We start from the raw sequence: 24786 nt of genomic DNA on the forward strand, positions 1-24786 counted from the left end.
AAATTCACATGATTTAATACATTTTTAGGCATTACATATTTTATAAAGCATTGTAAGTGTTATGGTTGCACAAAGTAGATGTACAGAAGTGATACGCACAACTCCTCTGGATTTTTTCAGCTAGATACTCTAATTCCAATTTTCTTCTTCTGAACCACAGCTGCATTTTCTGTTATGTCTATGCTACTTGGGCAGGGAAAATCCAGATGTTATAGGAAAAATGACGGACTAGGTCAAGCTCTTCAATGCAGGAAAGAGTTTATTGCGCAAGGTTCAAACAGTCCAAAGACAGCGAAGGGTCTGAACAAAGATGGCTGATTTTGACCAGATATTTATACAGTATAAAGGCAAAGTTATTACGAAGAGTGAGATATTTCACACGTAGAAGTTACCCTTTAATCTATCTCTAGGAAAGACATAACAGCCCTTTTCCCACAGGCTCAGGTTCTCAGCTCCGGAGCTCAAGACATAATAAAAGGAGATAAGGGGCACAAAGGCGCCTCACGAGCAGTAAAGAGGACAGTAAGGGAAGCAGTATTTCTTCTCTAGAATCTACATGACATTTGGGGTGTAATAAACATTAAACAACAGGATGTATCTGTTTAGGGTCAGTTTGCCCCTTTTACAATTCTGTACCTACGTCAAATACCGTTTGTCATCTCAGCACCTTGGCACGGAAGAGGCACTTCTGTCTTGACCAAAGATTTGGATTTCTAATATTTGAGTTTTATCCCAATATCGAATCTTAGCCTGGCTCACAGATGACTACAAGCAGCAGAGCTGGAGTTTTCTTTAGAGATATCTAGTGGTTACCTGAATATTTGCACCAAATTCTTGGTAGCTCTAATTTATATACACCAGCATGAAATGATTATAAGACAATTAAAAACAGCATTGTTCTCTGGAAAATCTTACAAGATCATCCTTTTAACTGTGGAGTTGATTGAATACATTGTATATGAGGGCTGTGCATGCTTCAAAAATTATTTAGAAAAAAATGCTTTGAACTTTGCATGAATTTAACAAGTTTCTATTTTTCATTAAAACAGCCTAGGGTGGTTTTTTTCAGGATACCATATCTCTTCATTAATTTAATTCTTAAAATGGGAACACCTTTTTTCAGGCAACCTTTTTCCTTGAAGTTAATTCATTTAACCAGATTTTTACACTACCCAATCTAAAAGGCTAGGTGATGCACAAAAATCACAATTGCCTATTAAAAAGTCTACAAAATAATACTCTAATGCAAAACTGTGAGAGGAGACCAGGGGTAACTCCATGGGCCGCTTGTTCCACAATTAGCAGGATACTAAAGACAAGAAAAGTTTTTTCTCCACATATCCTTTACGTTCTTCAGTTTAGCCTGAACATTTTTGTGCACATTGTAAGCTCACTAAACATTTACCAAATTTTAAAGCCTTACTTCAATTGATAGAAAATCACTCTTTGCCATTGTATCTGTAATGTTTTCATGTCACTATTAAATGTTGTTGCTTGAAAATGTTTCCAGAGCTATATAACCTTCCTATTTTGACTGTTGTATATTCAATATATCTTCTACAAAGTAGCTTGATTGGGGTGGTTGCTATATTACTTCACCATAGCTGTGTGTTTATTTTTTTTAAAAAAAATGAATGTTATTCCCTTCAGTGATTATGACACTGTATAGTGTCTAACAATCACAGCATCTAATTTAATATGGCATCAGCTTGACAGAATGTTGACAAATTACTTATAGTGTTTTTTTAAGAAGCCAGTGACTCTAGCTTAATGCCTGACACCTAGCAATGAAAAACTGTCATAAAAATATATTGCAATTATAATAATTACTGAAATTCTATTTTAAATGGATAGGAACAGGAAGTCAATAGCACAAAAATACATAGCGAGAAGCACCAGAACTGCTGACAACAAAGACATTGCTTTTTTCCTAAAATGTAATTACTTATTTATTTATCAATATTCTCCCAGCTAAATCTATGACTCCAGTCAAAATGGCCTTTTAGAGACTCCAAAATGGAGTTTTAGAGACATGGTCTCTACTTCAAAAAAAGAAAATCATGGTGATTTTCAAAAAAGCACATCTTGGTATTCCTACTTTTCTTTAATGTTAAATCAAGCTCATCTCTTAGTGACTAATGGACACATTGATGAATATGAACACATTGATGTATATGCCCAGGTTGTTGGCAACAGTATGTAAGTGTCTGCCATTACTTTCTTCTGGGTGTTTTCAGATGAAGAACTCTCATATTACTGCCTTGGTTATCTAGAGTCAGTATGATAAGAATGACTCTAACAAAAGAGGAGGTAGAGTTGCATTATATGTAAGAGATCCAATACGGGTCTTGGAACCCCGAGAGGTGGCATGCAGCAAAAAAGAGAGTGAGGGATTTTTAAACGAAAGCTTGTGTTAAGTTTTTAAGGGGTTTTGGGAATGGGTGGGAAGGACCTGGGGGGGTCCACAGAACCTCAGAGCGGCTGAGTGGGTCTGAGGGTCAAGGCGGGAGCAGAGAGGGAGGGGGTTTAGATAGGGAACCGGGGGTTGAGGTGAAGGGCTATTCCATCAAAATAGTGGGTGGGAGGGGCAGATATGGTGTGCGCAAGGGGCCATATCATGTTCGGGGAGTACGCACTCGCTGCTTACGAGCGGTGGCATGCTTCGGCCCTCAAGACGCCTCTTGTATTCCAGGTTGTGCAGAGTCTCAGGGCCCGAACCTTCGGCTGCTGTTGTGTAATATCAGGTCTGCGACTAATAAAGCCCCCCTCATTCATGATTTAGTTCAGGAGGAGGGTGCGGACCTGGCAGAGATTATGGAGACCTGGTTGGGCCATGAGGGGGTTAGCGGTGATTATTAAAGAAAGTCTTAGTCCGAGGGAGGCCACTGTTCCTCAGATAGCTGGCTGTGAATCTCTCCTTGTGAAGTGGGGTCATGGAGTGCAGATGGGTTTGTTGACTGCGTACCTGGCTCCCTGCCACGTGACAGCAGCCCTGCCTGAGCTGCTCGACGTAATAGCCCGGGTGGCGGTGGATACCCCCAGGCTTCTGATCATGGGGGATTTCAACCTGCATGTTCTGTCCCTGTCTCACACACGCACACTAACAGATAGCCAGGGGTTAAATAAAACTGGCAGACAACAAATTCTTTCGATAAGAGGATTGGCAGCAACCCAGTAGCTGCTTGCCAAGAACTTTACTCATAGAGGGAGGGGGTGTTCCTCCATCAGATAAACCCAAACAAGATACATACAGTTCAAGAATTGTCAAGTCCAGTCTGTATTAAATCCAAGGCAGATAACGTTTCAAAGATACAATGTGACTTGCTAGTAGTTAGTTTTGTCCGTCACAGAGTCTGAATGGCCACCTTACCCCCTTTTATCCCCTGTGGGGTGTGGTCCAGTGACTCAGCTTCATCTCTGGCACACCTCCTTTTCTGCTTCGTGCGCTTGTCTCTCCAAAGCTGGCGTGGATCCAGCCAAGACTTATCTCCGTCACTGTCTGACTGCGAGGAGATACCTGGCTCCTGGCCAATCTCTTCTCCTACGGGAGACACCTGAGGCATTGCCAGAGAGGAGGGTCCTGGAGAGGGAGGCCTGGCCAACTCCTCTCCTTCATGTTCGGAGCCTTCTCCCTCCGATAAGTCGGCCTCGGGGGTCGGAGTCACAACACTGCCATCGGTGAAACATCAGAAGCAGCTTGGGAGTTCATGGCTTCCATGATGGCCATGGACCTGACCCAGTTAGTTCATGACCCCACCCACATCGGGGGACACAGGCTGGACTTGATTTTTGTCTCTAGTCAGTGCTTGAATGATCTCACAATAGGGGACCTAGTTATTAAGCCCTTGTCATGGACAGATCATTCACTCCTTCAGCTAGACTTTTGAACTGCTTCCATTCATCACAGGGAGACGGAACTGACCAGGTGGTTCCATCCCAGGTGCCTGATGGACACCGAAAGGTTCCTGACGGAGCTTGCACCATTCCCAGAGACTCTGACTTGTGATTCGGCTGAGCAACTGGTGGCCGCCTGGGATAGGGCGGACGCTGGAGCCTTGGACCATGTTGCGCCTTTGTGGCCTCTGACTCAGTGTCGATCTCAACCAGCTCCTTGGTTCTCCGAGGAGCTGAGGGAGATGAAGCACTGGAAAAGATGCATAGAGAGTGATTGGAGGTCCAGCCACACCGAATCTGACCAGACACTGGTGAGGTCTTATATCAAGACCTACCTAGTGGCAATAAGAGTGGCGAAATCCAACTATTTTTCCACTCTTATTACATCTGCAGAGAACCGCCCAGCCACCCTGTTTAGGGTGACCCGCTCTCTCCTATGGGTGGGAGCGAGGGAGGATCCCTTGCAGGGTAGAGCTGAGGATTTTGGACAATTCCTGCATGATAAAATCGCTCAGATTCGGGCTGGCCTGGACTCCGATTTGATAGCCTCGGACGGGATGACGGAGATGAGTCTTGAGAGTGTCACCTGGGAAGAGTTTGACCATGTGACTCCTGAGGACGTGGACAGGATTTTGGGGAAGCTTAACGCTACCACATGTTTACTGGACCCGTGTCCCTCCTGGTTGGTGCTGGTCTCCCGGGAGTTTACACGAGGCTGGTGTCAGGAGATTACCAACGCTTCATTGAGTGAGGGTGTCTTCCAATCTGCCCTGAAAGAGGCGGTGGTGAGGCCCCTCCTCAAGAAGCCTTCCCTGGACCCGGCTGTATTAGCTAACTATTTCCTGTCTCCAACCTCCGCTTCGCCGCGAAGGTTGTTCAGAGTGTGGTGGTGGGACAACTTCCTCGATTCCTGGATGAAGCTGTCTATCTAGATCCGTGCCAGTCGGGCGTCAGGGTGGGTTACAGCATGGAAACGGCATTGATCGCATTGGTTGATGATCTCTGGAGGGCCCGGGACAGGGGTTGCTCCTCTGTCCTGGTCCTCCTAGATCTCTCAGCGGCTTTTGATACTATCGATCATGGTATCATGCTGCGTTGACTAGAGGCGGTGGGAGTGGGGGGCACCGTGCTATGGTGGTTCTCCTCCTTCCTCTCTGACCGTACGCAGTTTGTGTTGATGGGGGGGCAGAGGTCAACCTCGAGGTTCCTCACTTGTGGGGTGCCGCAAGGGTCGGTCCTCTCGCCCCTTCTGTTTAACATTTATGTGAAGCTGCTGGGTGAGATCATCCATGGCTTTGGGGTGAAGTGTCAACTGTATGCCGATGACATGCAGTTGTACATTTCAACCCCAGGCCACCCCAATGATGCCCTTGATGTGATGTCCCACTGCCTGGAGGCCGTGCGGATCTGGATGGGGAGGAACAGGCTCAGACTTAACCCCTCCAAGACTGAGTGGCTGTGGCTCCAGACGGCCTGATATAGCCAGCTGACACCATCACTGGCTATTGGGGATAAGATCTTACCCCCCTCAGAGAGGGCTCGCAACTTGGGCGTCCTCCTGGATTCACGGCTGTCCTTGGAGGATCATATGACGGCCGTGGCTAGTGGGGCTTTTTATCAGGTTCGCCTGATCTCCCAGTTGTGTCCCTTTCTGGATTGGGATGCCATGCGCACAGTCACTCACGCCCTCGTCACTTCCCGGCTGGACTATTGTAATGCTCTCTACATGGGGCTCCCCTTGAGGAGCACCTGGAGGCTCCAGTTGGTCCAGAATGCAGCTGCGTGAGTAATAATGGGGGCAACTTGTTGCTCTCATGTAACACCCATCTTGCGTGAGCTGCACTGGCTCCCGGTGGTCTTCCGGGTGCGCTTCAAGGTGTTGGTTACCACCTTTAAAGCACTCCATGCTTAGGACCTGGTTACCTACAGGACCACATTCTGCCACCGATTGCCTCCCACCGACCAATACGCTCCCACAGAGAGGGCCTCCTCAGGGTGCCATCAGCCAAACAGTGTAGGCTGGCAACCCCCGGGGGGAGAGCCTTCTCTGTGGGGGCCCCAGCCCTATGGAATGAACTGCCCCCGGACATACGAAGGATCCCCGATCTCCATGCCTTCTGTCATGCTCTGAAGGCCCTATTATTCCAGCAAGCTGGTCTGACAGGATAAAGGTTTTTTAAATTGGGTTTTGATAGGGGTTTTAAAATTATTTTAGTTGGATGTTTTAAATTTGGCCGAATGATTGAATTATTTTAATAAGCTTTTAATTTTTGTTGTACATTGTTTTTACCATGGTTGTTCACTGCCCTGAGTCCCTTGGGAGAAGGGCGGTATATAAATATAATAAACTAAACTAACTAAACTAAACATATCTACAAAAATGCACAAAACGAACGACAAAAAGCGTCCTTAATGATATATTGGTCAATATAAAAGGAAAAAATAAAGACATTGTTCTAGGCATATACTACAGGCCACCCAAACAAGCAAAAGACGTAGATGAACTTTTTGCTAACCAGTTAACAAATGTATGTAGGAAGCACACTACAGTAGTAATGGGGGGACTTTAACTACCCTGGCATCAACTGGGAAACAAACTCTGCATCAGGTTGGTGGTTGAAGTTGCTGGAACCTTGGGCAAGGGTGATCATGTCATATTCAACATAATGCAAACACAAATAATAGAACATAGTCATAGACTTTAAAATAGCTAATTTTAACAAACTGAGTGAGAGCTTGGGAAGGATTCCATGGATGAAAATTTTAAAGAAGAAAACAATGCAAGAACCTTGGGAAACTCTGAAAAATTATAAAAGCCCAGTCCAGCTCAATACCACTGAAAAAGAAAATAAGAAACCCAAGAAGAAACCAACATGATTACACAAAGAATTCTCTGATAAACTGAAAGACAAAAAAGGATGAGCACAAAAAAATGGAAAGAGGGACCCATAACTAAGGCAGAATACCCAAAAATAGCCTCAACTTGCAAAGATGATGTTAGTACTCAGGATGAAGTAAGACTTGCCACAAATGTCAAAAATAATAATAATAAATTTTATTTCAACATGTAAAAAACAAGAAAAAGTTCAAGGAAACAATTGGTCGACTAATGAGAGAAGGCAAGAAAAGTAATGGACAGTAGAGAGAAAGCAGAACTGCTTAACTCATTCTTTGCATAGTCTTCATACAAAAAGATAATACAGCCCAACTTACAAAAATCATAACTTTAAAAGACAGACTTGGAATACAAATTAAAATAAGCAAGAAAATGGTAAGAGAATACCTGTCTGATCTAGATGAGTTCCAATCACTGGAGTCTGATGGATTATATCTGACAGTTCTGAAGAAACAGACAGATGTGATCTTGGAACCATTGAACCATATCTTTAAAAAATCCCGGAGCACCAGGGAACTACCTGAGGATTGGAAAAGAACTGATACGATTCCCATCTTCAAACAAGGGGAAAAAAGTAGTTCTCTACTTCAAAAAAAGGAAAAAAAACAAATCCAGAAAAGTATAGCCCAATCAGCCTGACATTTATACCTGGGAAGATCTGGAAAAGATAAGCAAACAACATATTTGCGAACACTTAAAAGCAACCAAATTATAACCAGTAGCCAACACGGGTTTGTCAAAAACAGATCATGCCAAACAAATCTTATTTCATTCTTTGGCAAAGTGACTAAATCAGTGGACCAGTGAAATGCAGTGGATATAGTATACTTGGATTTCAGTAAGGGATTTGATAAAGGAGACCTCAAACTACTTCTTGGTAAGCTGAAAAAATGTGGGATAGGCAGCCTCACTACCAGATGGATTTGTAATTAGCTGATAAACCACATTGATAAACCATAATGTGTAGTGTAGTGTTAATCAAACTACATCTACATGTAGAGAAGTAAGCAGTGAGGGACCCCCAAGGTTATGTTTTAGGCCGCGTACTCTTCAACATCTTTATTAATGATTTAGATGAGGGAATGGAAGGGGAACTCATCAAATTTGCAGATGACACTGAATCTTGACAGACTTAAATACCTAACATAATGAAATTCAGTATAGAGAAAAATAAGGTTTTATACTTAGGAAGCAAAAACAAAACGTACAGATATAGATTAGGTGAAACCTGACTCAAAAGCAGTAAATATGAGACAGAACTGTGGGGTAGCAGCCAAAAAAACCAATGCAATCCTTGGTTGCATTAATAGAGGGAAACAATCAAGTTCACATGAAGTATTAGTACCTCTTTATCAAGCCTTCATAATACCATACTTGATCACCTTATTATAAAAAAAATGAGTAGTCTCTAGAACAAGTGCAGAAAAGGACAACAAAAATGATTAGGGGACTAGGGGCTAAAACATATGAAGAATGATTGCAAGAATTGTGTTTTTCTAGTCTAGTGAAAGGTAGGACTGGGGTGACATAATAATAGTGTTTCAATATTTGAGAAAAATGCCACAAAGAAAAGAGGGTCAACCTCTTTTCCAAAGCATTCAGAAGGCAAGACAAGAAATAATGGATGGCAACTAATAAAGGAAAGAAGCAACCTAGAACTAATGAGAAATTTCCTAACAGTGAGAACAATTAACCAATGGAATGGCTTACCTTCAGAAGTTGTGAGTGCTCCATCATTGGAGGTTTTTAAGAAGCGACTGGAAAGCCACTTGTCTGGAATGGTATAGGTCCATGATGGTGAACTTATGGCACACGTGCCACAGGTGGCACACGGAGCCATATTTGAGGACACACGAGCGTTGCTCTAGCTCAGCTCCAGCGCACATGTGCATGCCAGCCATCTGATTTTCAGGCCTTCCGGGCCCTCCAGAAGTCAGAAAACGGGCTGTTTCCGGCCTCTGGAGGGCTTCCAGGGGGTGCGGAAGGCCGTTTTTGCTCTCCCCAGGCTCCTAGAAAGCCTCTGGAGCTGGGGAACGGGGAAAATGGGCCTACCGTGCCAAAAGCAGGGGTCACACGCGCATGTGCAGGGGCGCGTGACGGCATTGAATTATGGCCGTGGGCACACGCATGCACAATCCCACCACGCTCTCACCGCTTTTGGCACGCATCGGCAAAAGGTATAGGTTTTCCTGCTTGAACAGGGGATTGGACTAGAAGACCTCCAAATTCCCTTTCAACCCTGTTATTCTGTTATTCTCTATAGTCTATACCAGTGGTCCCCAACCTTTTTATCGCCGCGGCCCGCTGAGCGCGCGCAGGGGTGGGGGCACGGCCCAGGAGCTTTTGCGCACGGCCCAGTGCGCAAAAGCGGCCGGGGGACATGAACGCTGCAGCGCAAAGGCTCCTGGGCCGTGCGCTGCAGCGTTCATGTCCCCCGGCCGCTGCGCGGCCCGGTGCCAGGTACTCCACGGCCCGGCACCGGTCCGCGGACCGGGGGTTGGGGACCACTGGTCTATACCAATAATGCATTGGGAAACATATACATGAGTATTGGTCTCATAAAATTGTCACATAAAGCTTTTTCCCCCACAAGAATATGATCAGATACTCTTTCGGATCAACCAAGTGTTGATACATTGGTTGCAACAGAATTTACCCAATGGCTTGCCACCAAAGCTTATTGTGTCGTGGGCTGAGAGAGAGTGACTGACCCAAAGTCACCCTGCCAGCTTTCATGCTTAAAGCTGACAATCTCCTGGTTTCTAGTCTGGTGCCTTAATCACTAGACCAAACTGGTTCTTTTGCCAATGCAATCCTAAATTGCATTAATAGAGGGATACAATCAAGATCAAGTGAGGTACTAATACCACTCTATAAAGCCTTAGTAAGACCACACCTAGAGTACTGCATCCAGTTTTGGTCAACACACTATAAAAAAAGAAGTTGAGCCTCTAGAAAGAGTGCAGAAAAGAGCAACCAGGGTGATTAGGGGATTGGAGACTAAAACATATGAAGAACAGTTAAAGGGACTGGGCATGGCGAGTCTAGTGAAGAGAACGACCAGGGGAGACATGATAGCAGTCTTCCAATATTTGAGGGACTGTCACAGAGAGGAGACGATCAACCTGTTTTCCAAAGCACCTGGAGGCCAGACAAGGAATAATGGATGGAAACTGAACAAGGAGAGATTTAACCTGGAAATAAGGAGACATTTTCTGACAGTGAGAACAATCAACCAGTGGAACAGCTTGCCTTCGGAAGTGTTGTGGCAGCTTCATCACTTGAGACTTTCAAGAAGATATTGGACTGCCATTTGTTAGAAATGGTGTAGGATATCTTGCTTGGGTGAGGGGTTGGACTAGATGACCTACAAGGTCCCTTCCAACTCTGTTAATCTGTTAATCTATTTTGGCAAATAAAGATATAAATCTTATAATTATACATGATCCATTATTATATTAGTCTTTGAAATCTTTTGAAGTTTTTTTCCCTAAAGGCCAATTACAATTTTTAAGGTTTTCTCTGTAAGCGAATTTATTTTTTAAGCAATTTTTTAATTATACCACATAGCATTTTAAGGATAATATTTTAATAACTCCTTTTCTTATGTAAATAATTGTCTGTAAGTGACCACAAATATAATAATGAAAATAATCTATATGCATATACTTTGAATAAAAATCCAATACACTGTATATTTTAGTCATGTATAGTTCTATCACATGTTTCTTTTATAATCAATATGCAGTTCACATAAGGTAATACAAATATTTTTCTCAATCAAAATATACACATACACATAAATAAATTATAGAACTATATATTTTTCATACGTGAGAAAAATATGTAGTTCACAGAATCCATTTTAATAAGTTATATTTTCATATTGTAATAAGATTAGAAAAATATTAATAATCTCTGTATTTAGCCTATTATGAACTAATAAAGATTGATAACTAAATAAATATGAATAGAATGCCAAAAATTATTTTCTGCTAATCTAACATATGGAAAATTTGAGATTCATAGATCATTTTTATCTTTATTTTGAATTAAAGAGAAAATATCTCCAGTTTTCTATTGTTTTCTAAATTAATATTTACAGACTTTTCAATATCATATTTTAGCAGATATTACAATATGTACAAAATTATTTTGTTGCAGTAAAATGTTATGCTTAAGTTGCACATGTTTTTACTGAACTAAAGGAATATCATTAAAATAATGATATTCAAAATTAGTCACATCAGCCCAATATTGAAGCTAGTTGAGCTAAAACTGGATAAAATTTTGGAATGCTATGTTATAGATTGTATCTGAAATCAGAGACATGTTGATGCAAATAGTGTTCCTTCAACACAGCACCCTTAAGCAGTTATCTATTTTATATTGCATCTTAAATAGAGAGAGATGACTAAGCTTATAATAAGGCAAACATATCATTCTTTTTAAACACATTAAGGTAAATATTATGTTTTTATATGTGAGAGAAGGAGACTCGGTTTGCAGTCCTTTTCTTCTTGTCTATGGAGATTCTCAGTCATCCAGGTCATGGTCCCAAAGGTGCTTTTTCAAGACGCAAATGTTTTTCTTTGAAAATTTTTCACTTCTCATCAGGGGTAGGTTCTAAAATTTTTTACTACTGGTTCTGTGGGCGTGACTTATTTTGTGGGTGTGATTTATTTATTTATTTATTTATTTATTTATTTATTTATTTATTTATTATTCGTATTTCTATGCCACCCACTCTCCGAGCATTCTGGACGGCTTACACCAAAGACAGTATACTAAATAGCATATTGCCCCCAATAATCTGGGTCCTCATTTTACCCACCTCGGAAGGATGGAAGGCTGAATCAACCTTGAGCTGGTGAGATTTGATCCGCTGATCTGCTGAACTAGCAGTCAGCTGAAGTAGCTGAAGTACTGCACTCTAACCACTGCGCCACCTCGGCTTGTGGGGGGGGGGTAATGTGACTGGGTGCGTGTGGCCAACTTTTTTTTTTTTTACTTTTAAAAGCATTTTTTCTACAACCTTAAGAGGTTGCAGAAAAAAATGCTTTTAGAAGCTTCTGACAATCAGGCAAATCTGCTGGGATCACCAGAGGCTTTTAAAGGGATTTTTTTCCTACAACCTGTTCAGCTGAAGAGGTTGCAGAAAAAATGCTTTCAGAAGCCTCTGACGATCCCAGCTGAGCCGCGCGATCATCAGAGGCTTTTCTTTAACTTTTAAAGCATTTTTTCAGTCGAAGAGGTTGTAGAAAAAATGCTTTTAAAAGTAAAAAAAAAAAAAAGCCTCTGATGAGGTGGGCAAGCGGCGACCGGGCCGGGGACCGGTTCGGGGGCGTGGCCAGCCAATGTTATTACCGGTTCTCCGAACTACTAAAAATTTTTACTACTGGTTCTTGTGAACCAGTGCGAACCGGGAGCAACCCACCACTGCTTCTCATCCAAGAAGCTTCTTCAGCTCTGACTGGATGGTAGGGAATGGAAGGATTTCTATTTCTTGCAGACAGCTTGTCCTTTGCATTTTTTTAGAAAGTTGTTGAGGCCACTTGGAGGTTTATCACTGTTCTCAAGGTTACCTGAGTAGTGCAAATGGGTTTGGAGCCTTATTGGAAGTGTTGAAAGGACTGTGTTGTACACTGGAGATAAATGATGTGTATCCCACCCCCTCTATTGAGAAAGGGCTATTAAATTTTGACATAAAAGGCCTCTTTGATCCCTCTTTAAAACCAGCGGTCCTCTCTGTCCAAAATGTGTACTTTGCTGTCTTCAAAAGAGTGGTGTTTGTCTTTTAAATGCAGATGGAGTGCTGAATCTAGTCCTGATGGGTTTGTTCTCCTATGTTGTGCCATGCATTTATGAAGTGGTTGTTTTGTTTCCCCAATGTACAGATCTGCACGTTTCACTGCATTTTACTGCTTATACTACATTGCTCAGTTTGTGTCTGGGTGTCCTTGGAGTTGTATTCTTGGGTTTAAAGTGTGCATGTATTTTGTGCTGGCTGAAGATCCTCCTGAGATTTTCAGATATCCCTGCAACTTATGGAATGACAATATTGCTTTGTTTCTCTGTTTTATTTGTTATGGAGGAGCTCCTGCTGAGTCTTTTTTGGAATTTAATGAAGGTCCACTTGGGATAACCAGACATTCTGATGGCTTCCTTGATGTGTTTTAGTTCTTTTTCTTTCCATCTTTGCTGGTAGGCAGGCCTTCAGCTCAGTGGTGTAGAGTTTTGATAACTCCCATTTTGTGCTCCAATTGATGGTGAGAATCAAAATATAAATATTGATCTGTGGGTGGGGGTTTTCTGTAAACTTCAGTGTTAAGGCTTCTATCTTTTTTAATTCAGCAGTTCCAAGAAGGATCCATACCCATTTGCACTACTCAGGTAACCCTGAGGACACAGATAAAGCTCCAAGTAGCCTAATTGACTTTCTAAAAGAATGCAAATGACCAGCTGTCTGCAAGGAATAAAAATCCTACCATTCCCCACCATCCAGTCAGAACTGAAGAAGCTTCTTGGATGAGAAGTGAAATGTCTTCAAAGAAAAACAAGAAAGTCCAGTTGCCTCTTGAAAAAACACCTTTCGGTCCTTTTCTTCTTAATACTGTACATCTCATATCTCTTCCACTTTCAATACCTTGTAAAAGGAACAAGGAAAGTATGGTTCTGAAATGTAGTGATGCAAAATGTGAAGTTAGAAGCACAAGATTCTACACCATGCAGACTCAAGAGTATTTCCACAGCTTGAGGAAGCTAGCTCACTTTGAGAGTGATTCTATTTCACCATCCCACAAGACTATAATTAAAAAAGGAATTTAATTTGATTTAGATATATGCTTACATGACATGGATATAACAGGATTTGCATTCCAAAAGCTGTCATGTACAATTATCTTGGCATGCTGTTATGACAGTAATAAACACCTATGAAGAGATAATTGAAATGCAATGAATGTACACATGTTGAACTAAGCATTTTGTTAACCATCTATTATAATAATATATAAATAATACTCTTTGGATTTTATAATGAGTTTGTTTCACAAACATGCATCAATCCATGTGTTAGGCAAAAATAGCTTCTGTCTGTAAGTACCCAATTTTCTTTGGCTAAACATAGAGAAAAAGAAGTTTAATGTCACCTTTACCAGAACAAAAAAAAAAAAAAAGAGGGGGGAGGAATGCAGTGAGAGAAGAAGGTGGGCAGTTGAGTGGCTCTTAATTTTAAATCTGCACAAATAGAGGTGTTAATATGAAAAAAAGTTCATTTTAGATTCTGATTTTTCAAGTAAATACTTGGGATGATGAACAATATTTTTCACTGTTTAACAATACTTGCCATCATTATATTAATTATACTCGATAATCATCAACAGCAATATGCACCACCACTAGTTCTAGTTTGGAATTCTTGGTGTTCTCTGAGCTTGGCTGTTGGCTTGCAGATGTTTAATTATCCAACAAAGTAACATTCCTGGAGGAAACATCCTATCTAGATCCGTTCCAGTCGGGTTTCAGGTCTGGGCACAGCACGGAAACGGCATTGGTCGCGTTGGTGGATGATCTCTGGAGGGCTCGGGACAGGGGTTGTTCCTCTGTTCTGGTCCTATTAGATCTCTCAGCGGCTTTTGATACCATCGACCATGGTATCATGCTGCACCGGCTGGAAGAGTTGGGGGTGGGAGGCACTGTGTTGCGGTGGTTCTCCTCCTTTCTCTCCAACCGGTCGCAGTTTGTGTTGGCAGGGGGGTCGACCTCGAGGCCTCTCATCTGTGGAGTGCCACAGGGATCGGTCCTCTCGCCCCTTCTGTTCAACATTTATGTGAAGCCGCTGGGTGAGATCATCTGTGGCTTTGGGGTGAGATATCATCAGTACGCTGATGACACCCAGCTGTACATCTCCACCCCAGGCCACCCCAACGATGCCCTTGAAGTGATGTCCCAGTGCCTGGAGGCTGTGCGGATCTGGATGGGGAGGAACAGGCGCAGGCTCAACGCAGGCTTCCAAGACTGAGTGGCTGTGGCTCCCGGCATCCCAATATAGTCAATTGACTCCATCACTGACTATTGGGGGCGAGTCTTTGGCCCCCACTGAAAGGGCTCGCAATCTGGGTGTCCTCCTGGATAGGCAGCTGTCTTTGGAGGAACATCTGATGGCTGTTACCAGGGGGACCTTTTATCAGATTCGCCTGATTCGCCAGTTGCGGCCCTTTCTTGATCGGGATTCCTTGTGCACAGTCACTCACGCCCTTGTCACCTCTCGCCTTGACTACTGTAATGCTCTCTACATGGGGCTCCCCTTGAAGAGCACCCGGAGGCTCCAGCTGGTCCAGAATGCAGCAGCGCGGGTAGTGATGAGAGCAACATGGCGCTCCCATGTAACACCACTCCTGCGCGAGTTGCACTGGCTCCCGGTGGTCTTCCGGGTGCGCTTCAAGGTGTTGGTTATCACCTTTAAAGCGCTCCATGGCATAGGGCCTAGCTATCTGCGAGACCACCTGCTGCTCCCGACGACCTCCCATTGACCCGTGCACTCCCACAGAGAGGGCCTCCTCAGGGTGCCATCAGCCAAACAATGTAGGCTGGTGACCCCCAGGGGGAGGGCCTTCTCGGTGGGGGCTCCCACCCTCTGGAATCAGTTGCCCCCTGAGATAAGGAGAATCCATGACCTCAATGCCTTCCGTCGTTCCCTTAAAACCCATCTTTTCCAGCAAGCCGGGTTGGCTTAAGAAGAAATTTTTAAATTCTTTTAATCAGTCTGTGATTTCTTAACTTTCGGGCCAAAATTTATATATATTTTTAAATGTTTTTTTAATATTTGTATTCTATGTTTTTTATCTTGGCTGTACACCGCCCTGAGTCCTCAGGGAGAAGGGCGATATATAAATTGGAAATTAAATTAAATTAAACATCTTAAGTGCAAGATCTAGTATACTCTTTAGATCTCCCTTTTCAATATGTATCAAGTATGCAATCAGTCAAAATTTTAATCCACACCCAGATCTTGTTGATTCAAATCCCATAAGAATCTTTTTTTTAAAAAAATAATATTTATGAAGTTCATTCTCCTTCATTTGCTTTAAGAATTTCAGGGAAGTTGCAATATTTCACTGATACTTCAGTCATCTAAGGTAAAAGACTTTCTTTGGGTTATTATTTGGGTTATTGGAAGTTGAGGGTAAAAACAATAAACATAATTTTATTTATGTATGTTTATGCCTATGTATGTATATATATCCAGAAGGTCAGCCACAGGAAGGAAAGTGCTTGGCCATTACTTTCCTGGGACAGAAAAATGAAAGGGCACAGCAGGAAAAGTATTGTTCTTTGGGAAGATGTGGCAATCTGTTGCCCAGGCTGAATACCTTATGAGGCATGGACAAAATGTCTTAGTTCCTAGTTCAAATAGGAGTCTTTCACAAGACTAGAGTGGCATGAGCACAGAGGAGTAGCTTAAATGTGATAAATATTGATATGCCAACACAATGTAATATTGCTATTACATTGTGTTTCAATAAGTCCAATGTAACTAAGAAAGGCTGGACCTAAGTCTGCCCATAAAATAATTCCCAGGAAGCAGAGTAAAAATATCACAGAACATTTTCTGGAATCTGTCTCAAGAAAAAAGCTGATGTTCGGCTGTTCTGGGGCTTTTACGGAACCGAGGATCGGGTGCTCGTAAAAGAGCATCTTCAAGGCTCATGGAGCCAACTGGAAGCCCTCTTTTACAAGCGCCCGATCCCCGGTTCCGTAAAAGCCCCAGAACAGCCGAAAAACAGCTGTCTGGAGGCTTGGAACCCTCTCCCCGGGCAAAGGGGAGAGAGAAGAGCCGACAGGCGGAGGTAGAGCCCCCCAAGTGCCCTAGGAGAAATCCTGGGGCGTGAAGGGTGTGGGCTCCCTATTGAAGCCTGTCAAGCTGCTCCGGACCAGGGACGACTCTGCTAAAGCAGAGCTAGAAGCCGCGACCAAAATCTGCTGAAAATAAATGAGGGGACTTTTAACATCTTTACCTTGATTGCAGACAGAGCAAACCAGGAGAAAAAAGAAGAAAATTGCAAGTAACACTTTAACTCCGTTTTAAAATGCAGAAAATGGCGCCTGAGGGCGGGAGGAGGAAGCTACTAGGGAAAGTGCTTGTTACGCTTGTTAACATTTGCAACATTGATACAGCTACTGGATTACACCTTAAGAGAATGTTTTAAAGTGGAAACGCCTAGGAAAAGAATTTGGTACTAAGGAAAAGAATTTGGTACTGAGGAAAAGAATTTGGTACTGAGGAAAAGAATTTGGTATTGACTTTAACTAAAATTTTGCTCTTATACTGTGTGGAAAATAGTTGGAATTGTCGACCTAATAGCTGGATAAATACAAAGTGGCTGAAATATGGCTGACATCAGGGCTGGTGAATCAGCAAATTCTCAAGCTGTGACTGTTAAAGCTTTTCAAAACTTCTAGAATCTTTTAATTCTGCTCTTTTGGATACAATTGAGCTTTTTCAAAAAACAGCTTGGAAAATTATAAGGAGTTGTTGGATGGGCAGCAGGAAATTTTTCAGAGGAGTTTGCCCTTGGAAGATCAAGAGGCTGTTAGGACTGAAAAGCAGGCTGGCATAGCTGAAACAAAGGAGTGGGTAGACGCTTCCATTCAATTGATAGAAAAGCAACAAATAGACTCTTTATCGAAAGATGACAAACTTTATGGCAACAAATTTTGGCTATATGGACAAAGGAATGGACTGAAGGATTATACAAGCAAGAAGAGTCGAAATGGAGATTTCAAATTAGAAAAAGTGATTTCAAGAAGAGAGCGAGTATTTCAGAAACATCAACCTCAAATCAACACTTTGAAATTTTCAAAAATAACATTGGGGGAAATGTTGAAAGAATTAATAAAAAAAAAGGATTGGAAAAAATATAGAAAGAAGAGAAGAATAGAAGATTAAGTACTTGTTTTTTTTTCTCTTTGGGGAAGGAAGATTCTAGTAATAAATTGAAAAGTTTAATTACATTGGTATTAAAGGCTACTTTAGGAATTGAAAATTTGAAAGATATCTTCCTGTAGATTTTGAAATCTGCATTTGGCAAATATGTGTTTTAATGGTATTAAGAGATTTTTAAAATGTTTAACATAAGATTATACTATTTTAAAAGATATATGAGATAAAATGTGTAAGCTTTCAAGATGCCCAGCTTTTTGAAGCAAAGAGGATTAATGTTAAACTCAGAATTCTATTACAAAATGATAATTAGTTTTGGATAGTAAAAGGGCTGTTTTCTAAAAAGTTAGAGGTATTAAAATGGCTAATTGAAAACTTGAAAGATATCCTGTAGATTTTGAAATTTATATTTGATAAATAAGTGTTTTAATGGTATTAAGAGATTTTTAAAATGTTTAACATAAGATTATATTATTTTAACAAATATATGAGATAAAATGTGTAAGATTTCAAGATGCCCAATTTTTTGAAGAAAAGAGGATTAATGTTAAATTCAGAATTTTATTAGGGAGTAATGTTCAAAAAGAATGATGTTCGAGGGTATGGAAATGAAATTTACTTATAATTTTTACTGTTTGTAATATTGCTAAAGTATTGGATTATACATCAAGAAAAAGTTTTTTTATAATTAGGAAGAATGAACTTAACTTAATTGGTCTTGAGGATTTATAAAAGGGAGGTTGACGAATTGGAGCAAGGGGAGTTAAAGAACGTGTGGGAGTTTTGAACTTTATAGTTAGTTTATTTTAGCATATGTTTGTTAGATGCTATACCCTGTTTTTGCTCTGGGAAGTCGGGGTGGATGGGTGGGGAGGGTGGAATAAGGGTTGGGGTGGGAAAAAGTGGTGAATAGAGAAATGTTTTAACAGAAGAAAGTATTTACTATTAGAATACAGGAGTTGCTCAGATACTAAAGGAGGAGAATATTTCACAGCAAAGAAGTTAGAAAGGAGAGAGGAGGAGAGGGTAGGAAGAGGAGAGGGAGGGAGAGGAATGGAAGAAAGGAGAGGAGGAAGGGAAGGGGACAGGAGTAGGAGTGAAGGTGAGAAGGGGGAAAAGAAGAAAGAAGTAGGGGAAAGGAAAAGGAAGTAGGATGAGGTAGGAGAGGAGGAAGGAGAAAGTAGGAGAGAAGAGGAGGGAGGGAAGGGAACGAAAGGAGGAGGAGAAGGTTTGTTGTGGAATGAGCGAAGAAAGAGAAGAAGAGCAACTCCGAATGTAATTAAAATGTCTTATTTTAATGCTTTCTTTAAGGGAAACATGTATAAGTAGGATTTATTATGTATAAGAAAATGTACACTTTCTATTATGTGGGGAGGGGGAAAGGGTGGGGGGAGAAAATTGTTTGTATTTCTTATAAAACTTTTCAATTAAAAAAAAAAGAAAAAAGCTGAAAATTGCAATGAAGTCAGTTTTCATTCTGTAGACAATTTTTTTTTTAATTTTTTTTTTTTAATTTGATTTATATGCCGCCCTTCTCCGGAGACTCAGGGTGGCTTACAATGTGCTAAGCAATAGCCTTCATCCTTTTGTATATTTATACAAAGTCAGCTTATTGCCCCTACAACTGGGTCCTCAATTTACCTACCTTAGAAAGGATGGAAGGCTGAGTCAACCTTGAGCCTGGCAAGATTCGAACCTGCAGTAATTGCAGGCAGCTGGTCTTAATAACAGGGTGCTTTAGACCACTGTACTACCAAGGCTCCTTATTTTCATCCTTTAGTCAAATAATTTTAACTTAATAATTTGTAGTCAAATATCACTAAGTCAAGATCAGAGGTCACATTTCTTTATTTCCAGAAAATTCAAAGGATTTTCCTTTTCTTCAGATATGAAGCCAAGCTTGGCAATTTGCTTTCCAAAGTATCTAAATTACTGAAAATAACTTGAACATTATTGTATGCTACCCATCTCACTATCAAGTGATTCTAGCTAGGTTACAATACCATAAATAACAATTACAGGATTAAGACATTAAAACGTTAGGCAATAAAAGTTAAACATAAAATTAAATTAAAGTGGATAAAAAGAACCAATGCTTACACAGCATGGAATTGGTGTCCTCTACTAATCTACTAGTCACCTCTACGCCCCCACTGGGCCCCCAAGACAATCGGCAGAGCTTCAGACTGTCATCTTAATCAAGAAAGATTATTTGAAAACCAAAGATTCAGAAAATTTAAAGGAACTGTTGACACTTTTTAAAAAGATTTTAGAATCTTTTTGAGCAGAGCAGGCCATAATGACAAGAGGCATTGATCAAAAAATTTAGCCAATCATTAAAGAAAGATTTAAACATGTCTTAACGTGCCATTTTTATTAAGTACAATGGTGAATTAATAATAAAAGTAATAACATTTTATACTCATCTACAAATACAGATTATATTGCTATGATTTTCTTTTAGCACATTTATCTGCTAAGTCCAATTCAGAAACAGTAACAGAGTTGGAAGGGACCTTAGAAGTCATCTAGTCCAACCTCCTGCTCATGCAGGAGACCTATACTAGGGATTCAAACTGCCGACCTTTCTGATCAACAAGCCAAGTCTTAGCCACTAAGCCACCTAGCCAGGCATTTCCTCCTGTATAAAGCAATAGTCAGAAATCTCTTGAAAAAATGTTTAAACCAATAAAATTATAAAAAGGAAAACCGTAGACAGGCTATATTATATGGTCTTTCTACAGAATCAGTGAGGATACTAATTGCAAACACTATTTTTATCTGTTTTTATTATCAAATCAGTTCAATTCATTACTTGCCATTGCTTTTGCATTTGCAGGCATTCTTACTCATTCTGTATTACTTTACATAATGCTTTGTTACATAAATAAATCTTGAGTTCAGTTAAGTCTGAAAATAAATAAAGCAGTATTTTGCACTATAAAGTCACTCTCACATAAAAGTTTCAGGAGTAATGCTCTACAGGTAGTCCTCAATTTACAACAGTTCATTTAGAGAAAGAAAGAGAGAGTGTGTGTATATACATACATAAATAGTCTCAAGAAAAGAAGGGCTAGGAATGAGATGATAGCAGTATTCCAGTATTTGAGGGGCTGCCACAAAGAAGAGGGGTCAATTTATTTTCCAAAGCACCAGAAGGCAAGACAAGAAACAATGGATGAAAGCTAATTAAGGAGAAAAACAACCTGGAATTAAGGAGAAACTTCCTAACAGTGAGGACAATTAACCAATGCAACAGCTTACATTCAGAACTTGTAGGTGCTTCATCATTGGAGGTCTTTAAGAAAAGACTGGACAGCTACCAGTCTGAAATGGTCTCCTGCTTGAACAGGGGGCTGGACTAGAAGACTTCCAAGGTCTCTTCCAACTCTATTCTGATTCAAGATTGATTCTTGGTTGCTATATCTCTCCCACTATAATTCTTCAGTCAGAATTAGTTCTTCTAGAAGTTTCAGGAAACCAAGCAACAAAATTAAATTAAAAAATTAAAAATAATTCCTGACAAATGTCTTTTATTTGATCAGTAGAAAAGGCACAACATCATAAACCACAAAGATTATGAGCACCTCTTGTATTAGAGTAAGATCTAGGTAACATCTAGATTGTCATGTTTAGGTTTAGATTTCTATTTTGTATTTTCATACAAATATATCAGAAAAGTACTTTATCCAAATGCATTATACTTAAACACCATCTATAAAAAGTGGATGTGGTGGCTAAAATGTTGTTTAGTGGCTAAAATGCTTGTTGATCAGAAGGTCGGCAGTTCAGTGGTTTGAATCCCTAGTGCGGTGTAAGGAGTGAGCTCCCGTTACTTGTCCCAGCTTCTGCCAACCTAGCAGTTCAAAAGCAAGTAAAAAATGCAAGTAGAAAAATAGGGACCACTTTGGTGGGAAAGTAACAGCACTCCATGCACCTTCAGCATTTAGTCATGTTGGCCACATGACCATGGAGACATCTTCAAACAGTTCTGGCTCTTCAGTTTAGAAATGGAGATAAGCACAGGCCCTAGAACCAGAAACGACTAGTATGCATGTGCGGGATAACCTTTACCTTTACCTTTAATAATAAGGTCAGCTATATGGAAATGTTCTCCAATACTTACTGTTCTTCCAATAGGCATGATCTCATGGTTCGGAGCCTAGTCAGTAAGAAATGAGGCCACATGAATTGTTGGTAGAGCAATTCCCCTTTACTGTTCTCTCAATTTGGTACACAGTGAAATTTGGAATCTCACCAGGATTACCAGCTTCCGCCTGACTGCTGATTTTGAGGGCTCAGCAAAGCTTACTACAGGCTTCCTCCAGCAAATACACTCCAGCTGCTGCTGCTTCGCTCTTCAAGGGCCCCTCTGCGAGTTGGTCATGCCCCGCTCCATGAGTCCATTGCAACACCCAGCACCCAAAACTGAGCAGTGCACCCAGTGGTGGGATTCAAATAATTTAACAACCAGTTCTCTGCCCTAATGACCAGCTGGGTAGGTGTGGCTGGGTGGTCATGTGTGGCCAATTTGACATCACTCACATCAAGGGGCGCTTCTCCTCACCTGGCCTCTCGTGACCATGGGGATGCTGCAACGGTCATAAGTGTGAAAAATGGTCGTAAGACACTTTTTTCAGTGCCATGGTAACTTTGAATGGTCATTAAGTGAACTGTTGTAAGTCAAGGATTACCTGTACAAAAATACAAAAAGCTTCTTTGCTTGCAAAAAGCTGCGCTAAATACCAATCATTAGATTAAAAATACCTGTAACCCAGAGTTACAAATCAGGCAGGGTCCCGAAGCACCTTGAGGAATTAAAATAGTTAAAATGCAATGATAACTGTCAGCAGTCAACTCTTGCTCATAAAGTGAAACCCTTTAGCAGAGAGGTCATTTAAGCTCTACAGAAAATGGGTGGGCACATTTGGACTACAAAATGCCAAGCTAAAGAGACAAATTAACAAATTATATAGGGAACCCAGGTTCAAGTCTCTGCCCTCCAAAGTTTGCTAAGCACGACTTTCCAGATTTAGGAAAGATCACCTGCCTCCCAGAAAGGCAGTAAAAAATCAGTGTCAAACTTGCTTCCTGCCTCTTGGAAGTGCACCACAGTGTCAGGAACCACTAAAGCAGTGAAGGAAGACCCCCTTTCCAGATAGAAAAAGAAACCATGAGGCAAGAAAAAATTCAAACACAATACAAATAATTAAATCACAACAGTTTAAATCCTTTTAAAACTAAAATACAAGCGACTTCCGGGTTGGCTCCGCAGCACCATTGACGGTCTTTTTAGACCGCCGCCCCCGTGATTCCGTTGAGCCGTTCTGACAGCGTTAATCAGCTGTCAAACGGCTTGAAAATCTCCCCTTCGGGAAAAGAAGGGGAGGAGAGCAGGTGGGTGAGGGTAGAGCTCCCTGAAAACCCCTGGATTAATTCCAGGGGTTAGGAGGGTGAGAGCTCCCCGTTCAGCCCACTGAAGCTCCGGATCCGGGGGGACTCTGTTTTTTACAGAGCTAGGTGTTGCGTCCAATTTCTGCTGTCAAACAGAAGATTAAATGATTTCAAAAAAGCAGGCGGAACAGAAGCAGGAGGACAAGCTTTTTGCAAGTATAACACTTAACTCCGGGGATACAATGTTTCTAATTGGATTTTCTGAGCTGGAAGTTAAGATGGCGTTTCTTTGTTGCGATTTTAAAAGGGAAAGTTAGAAAAAGTTTTTGCTAATAGACTCGTGCTCAGAGACTGGCTTTAAGTTGCTGGAATAGACTTTGAAGAGCTGTTTGGGAAAAGATTGTTTATAAAGAAATTGCTGAATGCTGCTCAAAAGGATGGCTCTGACTTTATGATTTTATGGTTGTGGGAAGAAAGAAAATTTCTTTAAAATAAAATGGCTTCTAAGAAAGGAGATCTTGAAAGTGCTGGATGCTATTTGGAGGTGTCAGAAACGAAACAGTTGTCTGATTTACAGAGTTGTAAGTATTTTGATGCAGAACTTACAGAATTTATAAAAGAAGCCATGAATAATCATACTGCAGCTATAAGTAACCAAATAGCAATTCTTAAAGGGATAACAACAGAAATGACTGAGGAAATCAAAACAACTACGGAGCATGATGACAACTCAGGAGATATTGCAGCAGAGAGGGTGGAAGAATTTTCTCAAGAATTTTCGAGCTTACTCTCTGCTCTTTTCGGAAAAATTGATAGAATCCTTCAAAATTATGACTTGGTTTGGAAAAAAGTAGTAAATGATCAGACTTTCGAAGTTTCAGAAGATGAAGGAGACTTGTCAGTGGCATCTATACATTTAATAAAAAAGCAACAATTGAACTTTTCTTCACAAACTCTTGACAAACTTTGGTTTTACAGACGAAGGAATGAACTGATTTATATAAGCATGAAGAGGCGATTTGGGGGCTCTAAATCAGAGGAAACTTTTTTAAAAAGGGGACAATTTTTGCAGTTATATCAACCTCAAATTAAAATGAAAAACCTCCTCAAAATAGAAGTAGGAGGGATGCAGAAAGATTGGAAAAAATATAAAAAGAAAGCAAGAATGGAAGATTAACCTTTTCTTTTGGCTTTGTAGTTGTTCTACTCATGGTTAAAAATGATTATGTTGTAGGTATTATAACTACTGAGGGGGGAAAAAGTATAAAGTTAAATATTGATTTTTAAATATGATGTATTAATGGTTGATTAATCCTTTTTGGTTTTTTAGTTTATGTATTAATGGTTAATTATGTTGTTGATTATCTTTTAAATTTTAAAAATTGGAGGGAGGAATAATGAAGGGGGAAATTTAGAAACTTAAAAAATGTAGAAATTTAATTAGTGAATATCTAAGGTTTATTTTTTGTTATGAGATTTCAAAATAAGAAACCAAGAATGGAAGATTAATTTTTTTTTTTTTTTTGGCTTTGCAGTTGTTCTATTCATGGTTTAAATTGATTATGTTTTAGGTGTTATAACTATTGAGGGGGAAAAAGTATAAAGTTGAATATTGATCTTTAAATATGATGTATTAATGGTTGATTAATCTTTTTTG

The sequence above is a fragment of the Pantherophis guttatus genome, chromosome 8 (genome assembly GCF_059756535.1).
Source record: "Pantherophis guttatus breed Tessera chromosome 8, ASM5975653v1, whole genome shotgun sequence".
Classification (NCBI taxonomy): domain Eukaryota; kingdom Metazoa; phylum Chordata; class Lepidosauria; order Squamata; family Colubridae; genus Pantherophis; species Pantherophis guttatus.